The sequence below is a fragment of the Equus asinus genome, chromosome 3, assembly GCF_041296235.1.
Source record: "Equus asinus isolate D_3611 breed Donkey chromosome 3, EquAss-T2T_v2, whole genome shotgun sequence".
NCBI classification, from domain to species: domain Eukaryota; kingdom Metazoa; phylum Chordata; class Mammalia; order Perissodactyla; family Equidae; genus Equus; species Equus asinus.
In genome coordinates, this window is record NC_091792.1 from 60,622,022 (window position 1) to 60,639,496 (window position 17,475).

The 17,475-nt window shown below is 48.4% G+C and overlaps 1 protein-coding gene across 6 annotated transcripts in view; it reads left to right on the forward strand.

Annotated features, from left to right (window-relative positions):
• Nucleotides 1–17,475, forward strand: part of CTSB (cathepsin B) — a 50,500-nt gene that overhangs the window by 24,199 nt on the left and 8,826 nt on the right. The window contains exons 1-3 of one of the 6 annotated variants that reach the window (XM_070505080.1): nucleotides 8,417–8,459; nucleotides 11,466–11,531; nucleotides 11,953–12,105. The exons of 1 other annotated variant lie outside the window; for it this stretch is intronic. The gene's annotated coding sequence lies outside the window, so the exon portion shown is untranslated. Of the gene's footprint in view, nucleotides 1–6,520; nucleotides 6,689–8,120; nucleotides 8,460–11,465; nucleotides 11,532–11,952; nucleotides 12,106–17,475 lie in introns of those variants that run through there. 4 more of the 6 variants (XM_070505079.1, XM_070505081.1, XM_044766936.2 and 1 more) reach the window with 4 other exon arrangements.

Genomic DNA, 17,475 nt, shown 5'->3' on the forward strand with positions numbered 1-17,475 from the left:
CAAGCTAGTGGGGTGAAGACGACATGGACATTTCCCCCATTCTCTCCCTTTCCTTTGACAGGGACCTTGGAGTCCATGTGTAGGAGATGGCAGCACAACAAGAAGGGAGCATCCTGGGTCCCTCAGTGACACTACGAAGCAGAGCACCTCACCCCAACCAACCCTCACTGGTCTCCAACTTTAGTCAGAAATGAACTGTTGTTGGGATAGACCTGTTTGTTTTAGCAGCTTGCATTACTTACCCTGACTAATACATCCCCAAGAGTCCTTCTTAATGGCGACTATTGAACCCTCTCTTGACTATAGCCACAGGCAGCAAGTAGGTGCTACCATTTAGGATGGCTTAACAGTTTAAAGTTGGATCTAGACATCAAGTATCAGCAAGGTAATCAAACCACAATTATATGTAAAAATGACGACGGTATTTATTTGCAATACAAAAACCTGAATAAATACTACCTTAATTCTTTTATTTTTTTTAAAGATTGGCACCTGAGCTAACATCTGTTGCCAATCTTTTTTTTTTCTTTACTTCTTTTTCTCCCCAAAGCCCCCCAGTACATAGTCGTATATTCTAGTTGTAGATCCTTCTAGTTATGGCACATGGGACACCTCCTCAGAATGGCCTGATGAGCGGTGCCATGTCTGTGCCCAGGATCCCAACCAGCAAAACCCTGGGCCACCAAAGCAGAGCGTGCAAACTCAACCACTGGGCCACAGGGCCAGCCCCAAAGATATTTTTTAAATGAATATAGGAAAGCTCATTTACTATTGCACTTATCTTCAAGGAAATTTACTTTGATCACTAACACATGCACAACCTAATCCAACATGGCTTATAGCAAAATTCCCTTTTAACTCCCAGTACCCAGCACAGCCCCTGTCCCACAATAGACTGTCAACTAACATTTGTTGAAAAAAACGATTGGCCTTTGCTCCCTCACTGTTTTCTGCTCACCACCAGGTTGAGACTCCTATGGTCAGGAATATCCCCAGTCAGTTTTTTCTCTGAGGTTTCCAAATAGCCTGCCTCTTATGGGAAAGTCCAAAGCAGCCCTCTTCTCTATGACAGTGTTATAGACTGAACTATGTTCCTCTAAAATGCGTGCCTTGAAGCCCTAACCCCAGGACCTCAGAATGTGACTGAATTTGGAAACAGGACTTTTAAAGAAATGATTAGTTACACGAAGCCTTTATGGTGAGCCCCAAGCCAACGCGACTGGTGTTCTCATAAGAAAAGGAGATTAGGACACAAAAAGAGATACCAGGGACGTGTGAACAAAAGGGATATTTGAGCCCATCTTTGAAGAACAGTTTTTGTGTAGTTGTTTTCAATTTATATTTTGTTTTTGTTTCATATGCTTATAAGACTAGAACTTTTAGTCCAATGCGATATCATGAAAATTTCCAAAGACACCAAAGCTGGAAGAATTTTACAGTGAATTTTATGTTGGATATTGGTTCACTCGCCACCCAGATTCTACCTTCACCGTTTTATTGCATTTGTTTTATTGCACATCTATCCATCTACCCGTCCCTCGCTTCCTCCATCCATCCATCCATCGTCTTAATGCATTTCAGAGTAAATTGCAATAACTTCCCTTTCAGCATCCATATCATTCACCAGAATCCAATATTTGCTTACAGTGGCTTCTTTTGATGTTAAAATGTACCTGCACTGTTGAAATGCACAAATCTAAAGTGTATTTTCTCCAAGTGTTGACAAGGACATATACCTGTGTAACTCCAAACTCCATCAAGATGTAGACTATAATCATCACTCTAGAAAGTTCTCAAGCCCCTTCTCAGTCAATCTCCACCCTCACCATCCCCAGGGGCAACCATTATAGTTTTTGTTCCACCATACAATAGTTTTCTTTGTTCTAGAATTTCAAAGGAATCACAGAGTATGCCCTCTTTGCATATGATTGCTTTCACTCAGCATAATGCTTTTGAAACTGATCCTGTAGTTGCATGTAACAGTAATTTGATGCCTTTTTGTGTTTGGGAAGGATGATTGAATATATCACGGCTTGTTGATTCATCCTTCTACGGATGGACACCTGGTCTGTTTCCAGGTTTCAGCTTTTACGAACAATGCCACTATGAACATTGTTGCACAAAGTCTTTTTGTGGCCATATATTTTCTTTCTCTTGGGCAAATACGTAAAAATGGAATTGCTGGGTCATAGGATAAGGGTATATTTAGTTAAAAAAAAAACCACCAGAGTGTCTCTTAAAAAAGTGGCCGTATCTTCTTACTCTCCCACCAACAATATACAAGGACCCCCATTGCTCCACATCCTTGCCAACATTTGGTGTTGTCAGTGTTTTTAATAAGACCAGAAATTTCTCTATATTTGGCTCTAGGCAATAGAAAACGGGAAAGGCTTTGTCATCACTAGCTTGAGTCTGTACAGCACTGTGGTTGGTGCATTATCTAATTTAAATTTATTTCTCATAACAACCTGTTCAGAGGCTGGGAAAAGTGAAGTAATTGTGGAACTAGGATTCAAACCCAGGTTTTTCTGGTTCCTTTTCTTTTTGCACACTGGCTAGGAGTAGTGAAACACAGTGTTGAGAAAGGAGATCCCTGTGCAAGGGAGTGTTGTCGACCTTTTCCCATTGGTCAGAGCCCTTCAGGAAGCTCAGAAGAGTCTGGTTCATGGTAGCGTCTGGTGCTTCTGGCCCTGTAGGTTTGGATGAATGGGGACAAGGGATTAGGGGAGAATGAAATCCTCCTCTGAACACCTGCTTCCTTCCACCTGCTAGAGGTCTCAGGAGACCAAAGTCTTGGGCTCATACAAGGCCTGAAGGAAGAATGAGGGGCCCAAGGAGACCTTCCAAAGGTCTTCCCTGCTGCCCGAAGCCTCTGAGGAAAGGAACCTCTGGGGCTGAGGGGTGCTGGTTGCAACTCAAATTCCAATTACAGTTCTGCTGGGATTAAATAATACCCCCCAAATAGGCTGTTTGACCCAGTCAGAGTTAATTCTGTACCTGGAGAGCGCTCAGATTTATTGGAGCGACTGGTGTTCAGTTCTGGGGTTTGAGATACAAATGGAGAGGAAATGGAATGAATGGAGCCCCATCCATTTAGTCCTCACAGTTGTATGAGGTGAATATAATTATGCAACCTGTCACTTATCCAAAGTCACACAGTTCCATATGGCAGATTCCAAATTCTGTCCACCTCCTGGTGGAGAAGACTGACGCAGGGGCTATAGGATCCCAAGCTTGGAGCTGGAGTGCTGAGAGAACAGTCCTTCCAATCCACGAGACCACACGTGGGAATCCACGCCAAGACAATGTTCTTCACAAGGCAGGCTCAGCTTCAACTGCACCCACTCCGTGTGGAGGCCCCAACTCTGAGACAAAAGGCCGAAGCGTGTGGATCTTGAGGGAAGGGAGAGCCTTCCAAGCTGTCTTAGTAGGGACTAGAGCCCAAAGCAGGCCGGGAAGGAAGTTCCCCTGCAGAGGGACCCTTGGCAAACTGCAGAGTCCCAGCAAAGAGAGAGCAATTCTTAAAAGGTGTGCTGTGCAACCCCTGGCTACCTCTGCAGGTGATCTATTTACATTTTAACAGCAATCTCTTGAGCACAAAATACCTTGGCCAGAGAAAAGCCACTCTTGTCCCTTCCTAAAATCCCATCACAGACTCTGTGGCCTACAGGTGTGTGAGTTGTAGCCAATCCTGATTGCCTGATGAAGCTGGAGAGAGGTTGGGGCTGTGGATTCACGTGGTCCTATTATAAATGCTGCTCTGCTCCTAATAAACTGTGTTAACCTAGGATGTATGGGACTTCTCTGAGTCCCTTTTTCTTCATCTGTAATATGGGGGGAACTTTCCCACATCACAGGGTTGGTGAGAATATTTTTTAAAAGGTGTATATTACATAATAGAGTGTATTACATAATAGATTATCAATAATTGTTGTTTTTCATTCTCTTTCCCTACTGTTTTTGGCTAAATAGATTGTTAAGAAGAAAGTTAACTTGCTCTATTATGTTAAATATTGTCAGGTTCCTTCTGGGGATGGTGAAAACCGTTGTCACAGTTTTGCCTGGGGCCTGTGCCCTTCCTTTTGTCCTGTTGCTGTCCTTGGACACCAGTCCAGGTAGAAAGGTTGGTCTGATCTTGTGAGACCCTTACAATTCTAAGCCTGAAGGTAAATTTGAACTAGTGGGTTTAAGCAGCAAAAAGAAAATAGAGGATTGCTCTTATCAGGTGTCACTCTGTTGGGTCAACACTTGGGAAAAAGAACTGGCCAAAGCCAAAACCATCAGAGCCGCCCCCTGGTCAACTATCAAAGAACCTACTGAGTGTCGACAGACCATCGATTAAAAATCTCTCCAGCAAGGATTCTGCCTCCCTGGGATTTAGAAGCTGGCAGAGAGAGATCAGAGGAGAACAAACTTACAAGGGTTTACAAATAAGGGGGAAACAAATCAGGCATTTCTTTGGAAAAGGGACTTCTTAAAGTACAGCCAAAAAGAGGAAAAAAAAAGGATTGTTTCTACTCTAGCCTTTTCCAGAACTTCCCTAATCAACCCTCCTTTTTTTGGTAATAGGCCTATTGAGATATGACTGACTTACCATAATATTCATCCATTTAAACTGTGTAATTCAATGGTTTTTAGTATGTTCATGGTATGTACCAGTTTAGTATGGTTTTTAGTCATGTAAATCACCACAGTCAACTTTAGAACACTTTTATTATCCCAAAAAGAAATCCCTTATCTTTCTAGCTATCACCTCCCAAATCTCCCATCTTGCCCTCCCCCCAAGCCCAAGGCAATCACCAATTTACTTTCAGTCTCTATAGATTTGCCTATACTGGACGGTTCATATAAATGGAATCATATAACATGTGGCCTTTGTGTCTGGCTTCTTTCACTTAGCATAAATGTATTCAAGGTTTGTCCATGTTGTAGCATGTGCCAGTACTTCATTCCTTTTTATGAATGAATAACATTCCATTGCATGGCCATATGGCATTTTGTTTATCCATTCATCAGTGGATGGACAGGCAAAAATCCTTGTCCTCATAGAGCTTAAGATCCAGGAGGAGGTGAGGAAAATAAGCAAATTATCTGGTGTATTCCTTTCTCCATGAGGCATTCCTGGATGCCCAAGGAAGGGTTAATTCTACTCTAGTAGTACTTGTTTATTTTTCTTTTACGCCAAAAGTGATTTCTACCGCTGTAATGGCACTCATGCAAAATTCCACAAAATTGGGATAATGTGTGTAAAGCAATCAGCACTCCTCCTGTCACGCTATAAAGATGAGAGAGAGAGAGAGACTTATCATGGTTACGTGTGTGTCCTCTCCATTTGTGCCTCCTCTTATTAGTTCCATTGTGGAATTCAAAACTTATTGACATCCATACGGAAGGTGACATGTCAAAATGCTGATTTGCAGTCTGGAGTGCAAGACGGGAGTCTCTGTCCTTCCCGTTGTCCTAAGTTCCTTGGGAACTCCCCTCAGTTGAGGATGTAGTAACCTTGTGCAGACTCTGAGACTTCTTTCCTTCCACTCTTATCCTTAACTGGAACCAAACAAGTGCAAGGACACGTGTCCAGAGAGCTCTCTGATGGGCCCTGACAGGCACGAGGACTATGTGACAGCTGATGGTCAGGCATCTGCAGGATGCGGCAGGTAGCCTGGGCCTCCTGGAGTTCACCAGACCTACAGCTTTCTTATTCCCAGTAGCACTGGGATAAAATACCAGGCTGGATAAATACCAGCCTCTTGAATAAAACTGGGATCATACCAACCTTGCAAGGTTGTCATAAGGATTCGAAACACCTGAGGATTCTTGGGTTTATCTCCGTCAGCCTCTCCAGGCACTCGCCCAAATGAACTCCGAGGGAAACAGTGTGCTGCAGTGTATGCCCCCTTCAGGAGAGGCCTCCTGGCACCCTCTTCCAAACAGATCCTCTGTAGTCCTGAAATTAGTATTCAGTGGTAATAGCTACCATTTTTAATTATTACCACATAGTTGCAATATCTTATAGTCACGTCCTTAGAATATCAACGCTAAAAGGGCCTTTTAAGGCTCTTCCGGGAGGCCCGCTGTCTCTGTAAGCCCAACTCTGGCAGTGGTTTCTGAATGAATGAAATGAGAGATAGTTATCCTTTCCCCCAAGCAGGGATCCAGCAGGCTGCGAATGCGCTGTGTTCAGGCAGCGGCGGACCCTGGGGAATTTCTCTGGGCTGGGAGGAGGCCCTTAGGGCCACTTTCGCCTCCTTCTGTTCCCCAAGGGGCCCAGTCCGCAGGCTTAGAGGCCGGCGGGGCTTAGTGCCCCTATTCCCGGGCTGGCGAGCTGGCTCCCAGCGGGATCTCCTGAAGCCGAGCCGGGCGCGGGGTCCAAAGCGCGAGCTGGGGGTGGGGACAGAGTGGGGGTGCGGGGTCCGCAGTGGGGTGGGCGGGAAGCCGGGGCGGGGTGCGGAGCCCGCAGGGGTAGGCGAGGGGTGGAGGGACCCGCAGCGGGAGAACAGGGAGCCGGGGGCGGGGCGGCGGCTCGCGGCGCCCACGTGACTTGTCGGCGGCCGCGGCGCGGGGCGGGGCGGCGCGGGGCCGTACTTAGGCGGGGGCGACCGGGCGGCCACTGCAGCTGCTCGGGCTCGGCCGGCTCCGTGGGGCGCGCTCGCAGGCGGCAGGCCCAGGCTCTCGGCGGCGCGGCGCGGTGAGTGCGGGCGGACAGGCGGGTGCGGGCGCGGGCGCGGCGCAAGTGACCTTGGCTGGGCATGGGGAGGTTGGGGCCCCTCTGCGCCGCGCTCCGGGCCCAGGCGCGGTCTCGCCGCGTCCCCAAGGCCGGCGGGAAGGAGGGACCCTCGGGCTGTCGCAGCTGGGCGTGCAGCTTTTAGCCGCCTGCTAAAAGTCCCAGTGGTGAGACAAGCAAAAAACAACCCTTCCGCGGGCAGCCGGGCCCCCTGCCCCCACCCCGGCCGGGGAGCTCGCGCCCGCCGGCCCCTACCCTTGGGCTGCATTCGTGCCCCGGGCAGGGTCAGCCGACCCCGGAGGCGGCCAGGGCGGAGTTGCGGGGTTTTCTGGGGAGATGGAGGGAGGAGCCTGCGAGGAAGAGCTTGGCCCGCGTCCCAGTGCCTTTTCGGCTAGAACCTAGCTCCTCAGCCCCTTGTGAGCTTCTGGACCACAGTTCCTCGGCAAAAATTGCTAAGATAATAGTATCTATCTGCATCTATTTTAAGTGTTTTCTTCTTCCAAAGGGTTTGCCTGGGCAACTTTCTGCGCACAATCACACACAATTCCAGGGACCCCGGAAGACAGGAGACTGGAACTGGGTGGAGTACGGTGTAACCCACACGAAGGGTTAAAGCCACGGTTGGCATGAGAATCTGTCTAAGCAGAGAGGAGGCTAGGGGACTGTATAGGGCGTGGGGGAGAGTACTCCACCTGAGAGTGTGGGGAGAGGAAGAGCATGCCACGCCCTAGTCCTTGACTGCTGTGGAAGGGAGACAGTGCCTCAGGCCCGGGGTGGTATGGGAGAGGGGAGAGCAGGGCAGAGTCTCTGGGGCATCACCTCTTCCCTCAGTTAATGACCCTGGTGGCCTGGCAGAGGGAGCATCTAGGGAGCAGGGGTGGCAGTGGGACTGAATTGGAGGGCTCAGCAGACAGTCCAGATAAATGTGAATCATGTTTGCCTTCTTAGTGGGTCTAGGTCAGCCCCTTCTCCGGGTGCTGAGGAAGCCAACAGGCTGGTGCAGGGAGAAGGGCAGCAACCAGGCTTCACATCCCTCTACCTGATGCTATAGAGACCCTCACACCCCGTGGGAGTGGAGGTGCTTGGTTTCAAAGGGAGACCTAACACTGTTTGTTACCTTGGAAAGACTGGTCCTCAAGTGCTGCTTCAAACAGAGGTGAATGCAGCTGAGATGCATTCATCTAATTGAATTTAAAGATGCAGAATGATAAGGGGAAGAGGCTTAGAAGGGCTTCTGGTTTGGTAAAGCTACTTTCCTTTTCTTCCATCACCTCCTTAATGGAGAACTGTTTCCTGTTGGCACTGGTGATGGTGACCTAGTGCCCTAGAGTAAAGAAAGGGGCTGGGCTTCCCCCGCCCTGTGTCACTTTCCCAGAGAGAATTGAAGGCACCTTGGAGAAAGGGTCTGCTCAAACCTTTTGGGGCGTTTGTCCCAGAGCTGGGGTACTGCTGAGTGGAAAAGTGCAGATTCCTTATCTGGGGGCTTCCCAGCCCCCGGAGGGAGGCAACACAGGCCAGATGCAGCCCTGGCTCCAGTAACTTCCCTGATGTTGGGTCCGGATAGCCCTGTTTCGGAAGTGGTCAGGTGGTGAGGGTGGAAGCCCTTTGGCTCCAGGATGTACCCGCCCACGTGCTGCTGATTCAGCAGCTGGAACTGAGGCCTTTCCTGGAGACTGGTTCTGTCTCAGACTGCTGGACCTGAGAGTTGGAGTAGGAAGTTGCACACATTTTAGGGGTAAGAGAAATTTTGTGTTACTGTTGGTAGTTGAATGGAGACGCGAAAGGACAGCCCTTCCAGGGGAGCCTTGGAATGACTGGGTGACTTTTCTTAGGTGTGGTAGTCAGCTGTGGTTGTGTAGAATGTCCCTGTCCTTCGGAGAGAAGGACTGAAATATTTCGGGGTGAGGACTCACAACATCTGCCACCAATTTTTTTTTTTTTTTAAGATTTTATTGTTTCCTTTTTCTCCCCAAAGCCCCCCGGTCCATAGTTGTATATTCTTCGTTGTGGGTGGTTCTAGTTGTGGCATGTGGGATGCTGCCTCAGCGTGGCTTGATGAGCAGTGCCATGTCTGCACCCAGGATTCGAACCAGCGAAACACTGGGCCGCCTGCAGCGGAGCGCGCCAACTTAACCACTCGGCCACGGGGCCAGCCCCTCTGCTAGCAATTTTTGATAGATGGGCTTGAGGAAAGTATTAGGAATATGAGGTCGAACTATATGAAATGGGAATTTGTGTGGGTCAAGAAGGTGTGCACTCTGGGCACTTCCATATCGTTCAGTCTCACATGTAGTGTGGTGGTGGGGGTTGACAGTAAGTTGAATCAGCTGAGGTACATACAGGTCTGTATCGCACACATGGGATACTGGGAAGCAGTCAGCAGTCTACGCCTGGTCCCATAGCATCATCTCTCTTGGTTTACGCTCTCGGCGCACACTCCAGGAGCCCCCTAAGAGAGGGAGCATGGGAGAGAAATCCCGAGTTCTTCCGTGGTTGATGATGTGCATATTCCACCCTAGGTTGGATAGGGAGAGGGGATCTAGGGATCAAATGCCATTCCATCTTTAGACTTTTAATTAGTTCTGTTTTTAACCTCAAGCCTCCTCCCCACCCCTATCCAGAGCGCCTGGGGGCCTCTAGGTCTCGGGTGTGTGTGGGGGTTTTTAGGGTGAGTGCGTTCCCTCTTGGTCACAGTTCCCCTTTGCAGGCAGCAGGTTTCAGCTTCTGTGCTCTGCAAGTCCATTACCGCTACTGTGCCTGCTCCGGTCTTCCTGAGGGACCTCCTAGCTCCTATCTGCTCTTCTCTTCTCTTGTTTTTTTTTTTTTTTTTTTTGCTACTTTTAATACTTTGTATCAATCCATGAACAATATTATTTAAATCCATGTAACTTTGTACTGCATGTATCCTCCTTTTCCACACCTATTTATGAGAGCTATTTATATAGATCAAGTTCATTCATCTTAAATGAACAGTGTGTTTATCTACTGAGGGAAAATTAGGTTGTTTTTGCTTTTTCACTGTTGCTCACAGAGCTACACCTGGTATCTCTCAGACGCTTGCAAGAGTTTCTCTGGGGCAAAAGCAGGAGAAATAGAGTTAATTGCAGGGTGGAAAGGTGTGTGCACCTTCCAATTGCTGGGTACTGACAGTGCTGTCCGGTGAGGTTTACCAGCGTATACTCCCAGCAGTGTTAAGTGTTCCTGTTCCTAATTTTTACCAACACTAGATATTACCAGACTTCAATTTTTGCCAATCTGATTGGCTTGAAATGGTGTCCCTGTTTTAATTTTCATGACTAGGAGTTAAAATGTAATTCTTTGCCCTAGGAAATTGTTGATTAGTGAAGCTTTTCTGTTTTTGTTGTTGATCAGTGGTAGTGTTTGTAGTTTTAATGTGTTTATGCTAGAACTTAATAAGGTTTCTTTAGATCCTAACCTAGGTATCTGGACTTCTATATTAGATAACGTTTTCTAATTTTTAACTCTCAGAATGCATGTGAGTTTTGGGTACTGGCAGTCTGACTCTCCTACTTTACAGATGGAAAAACTGAGGCACCTGCAAGTCTGTGACATGATGGGGGTCACTCAGATAATTGTGGTGGAATCTCTCCTAGAATTTGGCCTCTTGACCATTCTCCATCCCTGGTCAGCTAGACCATTCAGGGGTTACTCTTCACCTATGAAACAGAAGCATTATACAAGACCAAAGGTCCTCTGCCAGCATCACTGTTTGATGAATGCTGGGTGCTGGGAAGGATGCATGCCTGCAGTCTTATTTATTTATTTTTTTTGAGGAAGATTAGCCCTGAGCTAACTACTGCCAGTCCTCCTCTTTTTGCTGGGGAAGACTGGCCCTGAGCTAACATCCATGCCCATCTTCCTCTACTTTACACGTGGGACGCCTACCACAGCATGGCTTTTTGCCAAGTGGTGCCATGTCCGCACCCAGGATCCAAACTGGCGAACCCCGGGCCACCGGGAAGCAGAACGTGCGAACCTAACCGCTGCGCCACCCAGCTGGCCCCCAGGCCTGCAGTCTTGATTGTGTTATCTGTCTCTACCAGGCCAAGAACTCATTTAGTTTGGTCATCAAGATAACCTAGAGTTACTAGCAAGGATAGGGGAGGGGGATGGGCCAGATACCACCAAGATAGTAAACTGATTCATTATAGAGCACTGTGAGAACATCTAGATATTCTGCCAAGAGACCCAGCAGGGGCTGGGCTTCTCCATGACCCTCTGATCTGGATTTGGGGCAGGATGTATGCACACGCCTGCGTGCATGCACGCACACACAAGTCACATGGTCTCCAGGCTTGCGCAAGACCTAGGAAGGTGGTGCCGACCAAGGGCTTCAGCCCTTCAGGGTTGTGGGATTGTCAGACATTAGCTGGGAGCCATCTGCTGCCTGTTCTTGATCCACTTAACCTTACAGGAGTTGGGGTGTGCTTTGTTCTTATGGGCAAGAAAGCAGAAGGCAGAATAAACCATCATTTGAGGGCTTGTTGCTAAAAATAGGGGGATCATAGTTTTTCATCCACCCTGGGATATTTTGAGAATAAAAACAATTAGCCTGGGAGAGCAAGAGTTAACTGACCTGTGCATGGGGAGAGGTATACTCACCCCACTAGTGAATGAGAGACGGTTTCCTGGTGGCAGTTCAGCGTAAGGGCTGCCTGCTCTGAGCCAGGCTGCGGGGAAGGCACTTTCAAAAAAAACATCTCTTTCCATCTCCCAACAGCTTTGTCAGGTATCTCTTCCTGGGGGGTCCAGGAGAGGAAACCAGGACCAAGCCAGAGCCAGAGAGGTGAGGTTTTTCCGTTGCTTGCTTTTGTGGCCGCCAGTGTCTCAGCTGCCCCAGCCGGCAGGGAGATGTAATCTAGCCTATGATCGAATTGGGGAGCTGCTGTGTTCCTGCAGGCTGGAGAGGCATGGAACGCTAATCTGGTTTACGTCTCTAAGGATTTCTAAAAGCTTTTATAAAGTCCTCCCAGGGTCCTTCAGAATCTGGGCAGTGTGCCCATTTTAGAAACCAAGATATGGGGATGTAGTGTCCCCTTCACATCTCAGTCAGTCTCAGAAGTGATGAGCCAAGCTGGTGAGCACAAGCTTCTGGAACTTTTGCCCAGATTGTCTTGTTTCTCAAGAATACAAAATATTTCGACAGTTGAGGACCTTTCTGGGGTCCATTGTTTAAGCCTAAGGTAGTAATTTTCTTCTCTTTGCAGGTTGTGGGCTGCTATGGCTGATCTAAGGCAATGTTCCATTTGTGGCCGCTGTAGCTACAAGGTTTCCAGACACTGTGGGAGAGTAGCTTGAGTAGGCTGGCCCTGCTGAACCTGGTGGGAATTAGTCACTTATTTTGGAGAGATGATTGGCAGGTGGGTAGCAGGGGAAGTACTTATGAGTGCCCTAAAGGGTTTAGCTGGGTAAGGCAGGCGTGGGGCCTTCTCACTGCTTCTCCTGGTTCCCTTGGAGCCTGCTGGTGGCCAGCTATGGTGGACATCTTCTCTGGGTCACGGCAGGTGCTTGGGAACATTCAGCTGTAGGGAGCCCAGCTCTGGGGGATGGAGCCACCTGGTGCCTGTTGATCCTCATGGCTTTATGGAGACAGGTGATCACTAGGAGCCATTTTTTGTTTTTTTAATTTGAAGATCATAAGCCAAGAAGCAGTTAAACACGTTTCCATTGTGAGCAAAGACATGAAACACGAAAGACCACATCAAGGCTGTAATTCAGACTCAGAAAGGAGGGGTCTCAGGTGTGCTTCAAGTGGATTGGAGCATGTTCGAGATCAGGGCGCTGATGTCGGTCACCACAGCACTGCTCCAGCATTGAGGTGTAACCGGGCAGACTCAAGCCCAGGGGGGTGAAGGTGTGCCCAGTGTTGTCATGTGGCTGTACTGAAGTGGTCGGCCCTTTGGGAACAACTGCCATCAGTGACAGCAAGAGACTAGACCAGTCTCTGTGGAAGAGAAAGAAACTTAGAAAGTTCTCTAGCAAGGTCCCACTAAATTTTCACAACCCTCTCTTTCCACCTTCCCCCCAACCTGTCACCCTCTGCTGATATATAAGGCACAACCTTAATTTGTGGCGATTGGCAAAGTGTGGCCACTCAGTTTTTTGATTCTTTAGAGCCAACTGTGAAAGAGGTCAGCAGTGTATGAACAGCAGCTGTGGGCAAGGAAAAGTGAGGTACTGGATGAAAGACTGTTGGTGGACATTCATTCATCTTTTTCTGTATTGGCCAGAAGATTGCAGCTGGCTTATTTGGAAATTTCAGGTATATATGTCTTTTCTCCTTAGAGCCAGTACAGATTTAGAATTCAGTCTACCTGAGGGCTCTGTAACCTCGTAAGAAAGCTTTTTTAAAAGTCAAGGTTGGTGGCAGCCAAAACTGATTTCATGTCCTTAGGGATGTCAGGACTTGAAGCCTCCTGCGACTTGGCATCAGCTCCTCTCCTTCTGTGCTCATTCCACCGCCTTCCAGAGTCCCAAGGTCCACATTAGTCCCAGGAATGGCTTCAAAGTAGTCTGGGGAATGGTTCTGCTGTGAGGGGAGGTGGAAGGATCGCCTGGCAACAGGTCCTTTTTTGCACACGACAATATTCTGCAGAACTTCAGTGGAACGTGCTTTCATATAAACCGTTAAGTGCTATAGGGGTTTGGAGAGGAAAGAAATGAGAGAGCCCATTAATTTTTAGCCAGACGTTAACTTAGAAAAGAGGCAGGGGGTGTGGTGGAGCCCCCGGTCTGTGAGGAAGTCCAGCTGACCTAGCGCTGGGTGTAGCATCTGCCTGTGGCTGTTCCCCCCACCCCTGCCCCGGGCCCACACCCTGAAAGGGAGGGAGTCTGGTGACTTGCAAGTTTCTTATCCTGTTTGGGCCCCTCTTCCCTCATGAAATAAGGACTTTCTGTTCATTCTCTCCTATAGTTAAAGAAAAAAACCCATAGAATTGAGTAATAAAAGGGAAGTGTGTGCCCAAAAGACAGGAAGGGAGAGCTGGTTCTGTTTCGTGGTAAGACCCCGTGACCGGCTTGTTAACAGCACAGCTTGTTTTAACCACATGTGTGTGGTTTGTCCAGTGTTCCTGATTTGTGTGGCTGTGGAAAGAAAGATGGCTGGTGCTCACTAGAATGAAATGGCCACAGCTCTCGGGTGTCTGTGTCTGTACCTCCAGGAAGAGAAATTTGAGTTAATATTCTTTGGGCTCTCAGCGGTCTCAGAACCCTCAAAATGGAAGCCCATTTGGAGGTTAATTGAGGTTAAAACTTTAATTTTAGGGGGTCAGCCCGGTGGCATAGTGGTTAAGTTTGCGTGCTCCGCTTTGGCGGCCCGGGGGTTCACAGGTTCAGATCCCAGGCACAGACCAGACCCAGCACTGCTCATCAAGCCATGCTCTGGCAGCATCCCACATAAAATAGAGGAAGATGGGCACAGATGTTAGCTCAGCAACAATCTTCCTCAAGCAAAAAGAGGAAGATTGGTAACAGATGTTATGTAGCTCAGGGCCAGTCTTCCTCACAATAAAACAAACCAAATGAAAAAAACCCTTCAATTTTAATACATACTCTTCTTTGTGATGTTGAGGTACCGGGGACAGCCGACTGGAGTTCTCTTGCACAGGCTAGAAGTGGGGGAAAGAAGAGAAGAGAGGGAAGGAAGGACGAAGGGTGGAGAGGCAGACCTGGAACTCAGGAGCCCACGTGAGCAGCCTTCATTGCCTTGTTGCTGTATGGCAGGCACTGTGACAGCGCTTCTGCCCAGCCTCAGCTCACTCTTGACTTCCACCTGGAGAAACTAATGGTTATTAGCTCCATTTTACAGGTGGGGAAACTGAGGCTCAGTGAAGGCTTATGCTCAAGGGCGCACAGTTAGTAAGTGGAAGAGCCGAGATCGGAATCTAGGTCTCCTGACTCTGAGCCCTGTGCTAATCCTTACTGCCCACTGCAGTGGCTGGTGACCACTTGAACCCCAACTCAGACGCTCTCCCATAGTGCCACAGCGCTGTGCCAGGGGTGCTGGGGCTGGAAGGAAGGGCTTCCCAGGTGCTCAGTCTGGATGGGGTTGGGAGTCGGTGGTTCCTGCTGAGCTACGAGCTCCCGGGTCTGCAGGTCGCCAGGGCCCTGGTTCTCCACTGAGGTAGGGTCATGAGGGAGAATAACGTGGACAGGAAACATGGAGGACCTGTGGAACCAGAGGAAAAGAACAGTGTGTGCACCAAAGTCTCACAACTGGTGAAGTAGCGTGGGGGGCCTGGCAGGCCACAGGCACAGGCCCAGCGATGGCCACGGCAGGTGTCAGGGCAGGAACTGGGAACCATCTGGGAGATGGGCGTGGCCTGTGTTTTCTTCCACCACAGAAACCAGAGAAATCGTGTTCAAAGATCCAGCTTGCTGTGGAAGTGCTCCCATTCTCCACTAGCTTATGATTTAACATCCCAGCAAACAGATAGCTAAGCCCCAAGAGGGCCTCTGGGGGTCACTCCTGTTTGACATCCAGGGAGCATTCTGCCAGGACTGCCTCAGATTGCCTCAGGCTCTGGCCATGTGCTGGTCTCCCTGGACAGGTCCTGGTGAGAGCTGAGGATGGCACCCCTTCCAGGTGCCATTCTAATCGGCCCTCAGCCAGACCTCGACGTGCAGGGCGTGCGCACTCTCAGTGTTTCCACACTAGATTCTCCCTTCTTGGAAAGATGTTGATGCCAAGTGTAGATCAGAGGGTGTCAATAAAAAGAAAGGAACCTGACCACTTTGCTTCTCTGCCCAGAGGCCTCAGAGAGCTGCCTTGCCCCTTCCACCATGAGGACACAGCGAGACATTTACCTAAGAGTTTGGAGACCATGTGGGCCCCTGATGTGTGTTGTGTGAGCAGCAGCCTCCCCATGAGTCACCAAAACTGGGAAGGTTAAGTGTTTTGAGCAGGAAGCCTCTTTGGTGGCTGGGGAGACAATTGGAGATGCACTGGGGGCTCATGAAAACAAGTGTTCTTTTCTCACTTTGGTGGCACTGGATCTTTCGTAGCACTAGCTGTTATTCTTCCTAAAAGAACAAAACCTCCAATATAATGTTCCTTTAAAAAAAAAAAAAGAGGGGCCGGCCCGTGGCCAAGTGGTTAAGTTCGCACACTCCGCTTTGGTGACCCAGGGTTCATCGGTTCGCGGTTCGAATCCTGGGCGCGGACGCGCCGCTGCTCCTCAGGCCATGCTGAGGCGGCGTCCCACATGCCACAACTACAAGGACCCACAAGTAAAAATGTACAACTATGTACCAGGGGCTTTGGGGAGAAAAAGGAAAAATAAAATCTTTAAAAAAAAAAAAAGATGATATAGTGAAAAATGTCTCCTTGCCACAGTTTCTTGTTCCTTTTGTGTGTTTTTCGTGCTGCGTTGCGTGTAGTGACAGGAATGTATGTGGACATTGCTCAAGGGGCCCAAGTGCTGACTGTGACTCACCTGTTCCTTGCTTTCTTTCACTTCCTGGCTGTCTTGGGCATTTTGACTTTATCGGTACAGTATGAGTCACTTCAGCTAGTTCATTTCTTACTGGCTGCTTGCGTTCTGTTATTTAACCATTTACCATTACGTAACAGTTACTGCTTTGTTTCTGGTCTTTTGCTAATAGAAAAAATATTCAGTAGACATCCATGTACCCATATCTTTGCATTTCGAGGCTAGTAGGATAAATCTGTAAATGTCGAATTGCTGAGTCAAAGGGCATGCGGATGGAAAAATGGATGGAGCCGGCCAGGTGGGCCTCTCCATGGTCGTCTTCCACTGGGTCTTCATCACCAATGCGGTGTCTGTTTCCCCACATCCTACAGCCACTGAAGTCTAACAGGCTGTCCAGGCTTTGCCGGTCTGACTGAAGATCAATGCCTCCTTCACTTTTTCTGCATCTCCCTATGGTTGAGCGTCTTTGTTGGCCTTCGTAATTCTTTTTCTGTAAATTCAGTATGACCTTCTGCCCTTTTTCTATGATGCTGTTCTATTCTGAATTTTCAGAGCCCTTTGCATATTAAGGAAATGAAACCTTAGGTATATGTAGGCACAATTTTTTTTTTCAGATTGTCACTTTCTATTTTGTTTTTCTAGAAGAGAGGCTTTATTTTCATGCAGTCAAACATTTTGCCTTTAAGGTTTTGTTTCATGTCAATCTTAGGCATTCCTCACTCCAATATTACGTTTTTAAAAGTGCATTTATTTTCTTCATACAACATCTGTGTTTTTATTCAAGATCTTTGTTTCCTGTAGCACTTTTTGTGTAGGAAATCAAGTGTAAAGCTTCAGCCTTACTCTGTTTTTCAAAATGCCTCCCCAGTTGTGCGAGCACCGTCTGCTCACATGCCGGTTCCTCCGTCGCGTCTGCTCCGTACGTTGGATTCCCACACGTAGGACGTGCTTCTGGGTGGTCTGTTGATCCAGCTGTTCCTGGACCAGCTTTGCCCAGGGTTTTATACTACATCTACTACCCTGGAGGGCCAGGCCCGCGTCCGTGCTCTTCTCCAGAACTGTCTTGCTGTCCTCACACGTTTATTCTTTCAGATGAATTGTTGCTTAAGCAACAGTTAAGTTTATATTTCCATCAACTATAATTCGCCCTGTGGGAGGCAGCACCGTCATCTTCCTGTAACCCTCGCAACAACCTGTGACCTGTGAGGGGGTGAGTTGTTTCACATGGCCCGCTGTGTAAGCCCCTGAGGTCAGGGACGGCACATCCCCCAACACACGTGCGGTGCTGTAGCACCCAGG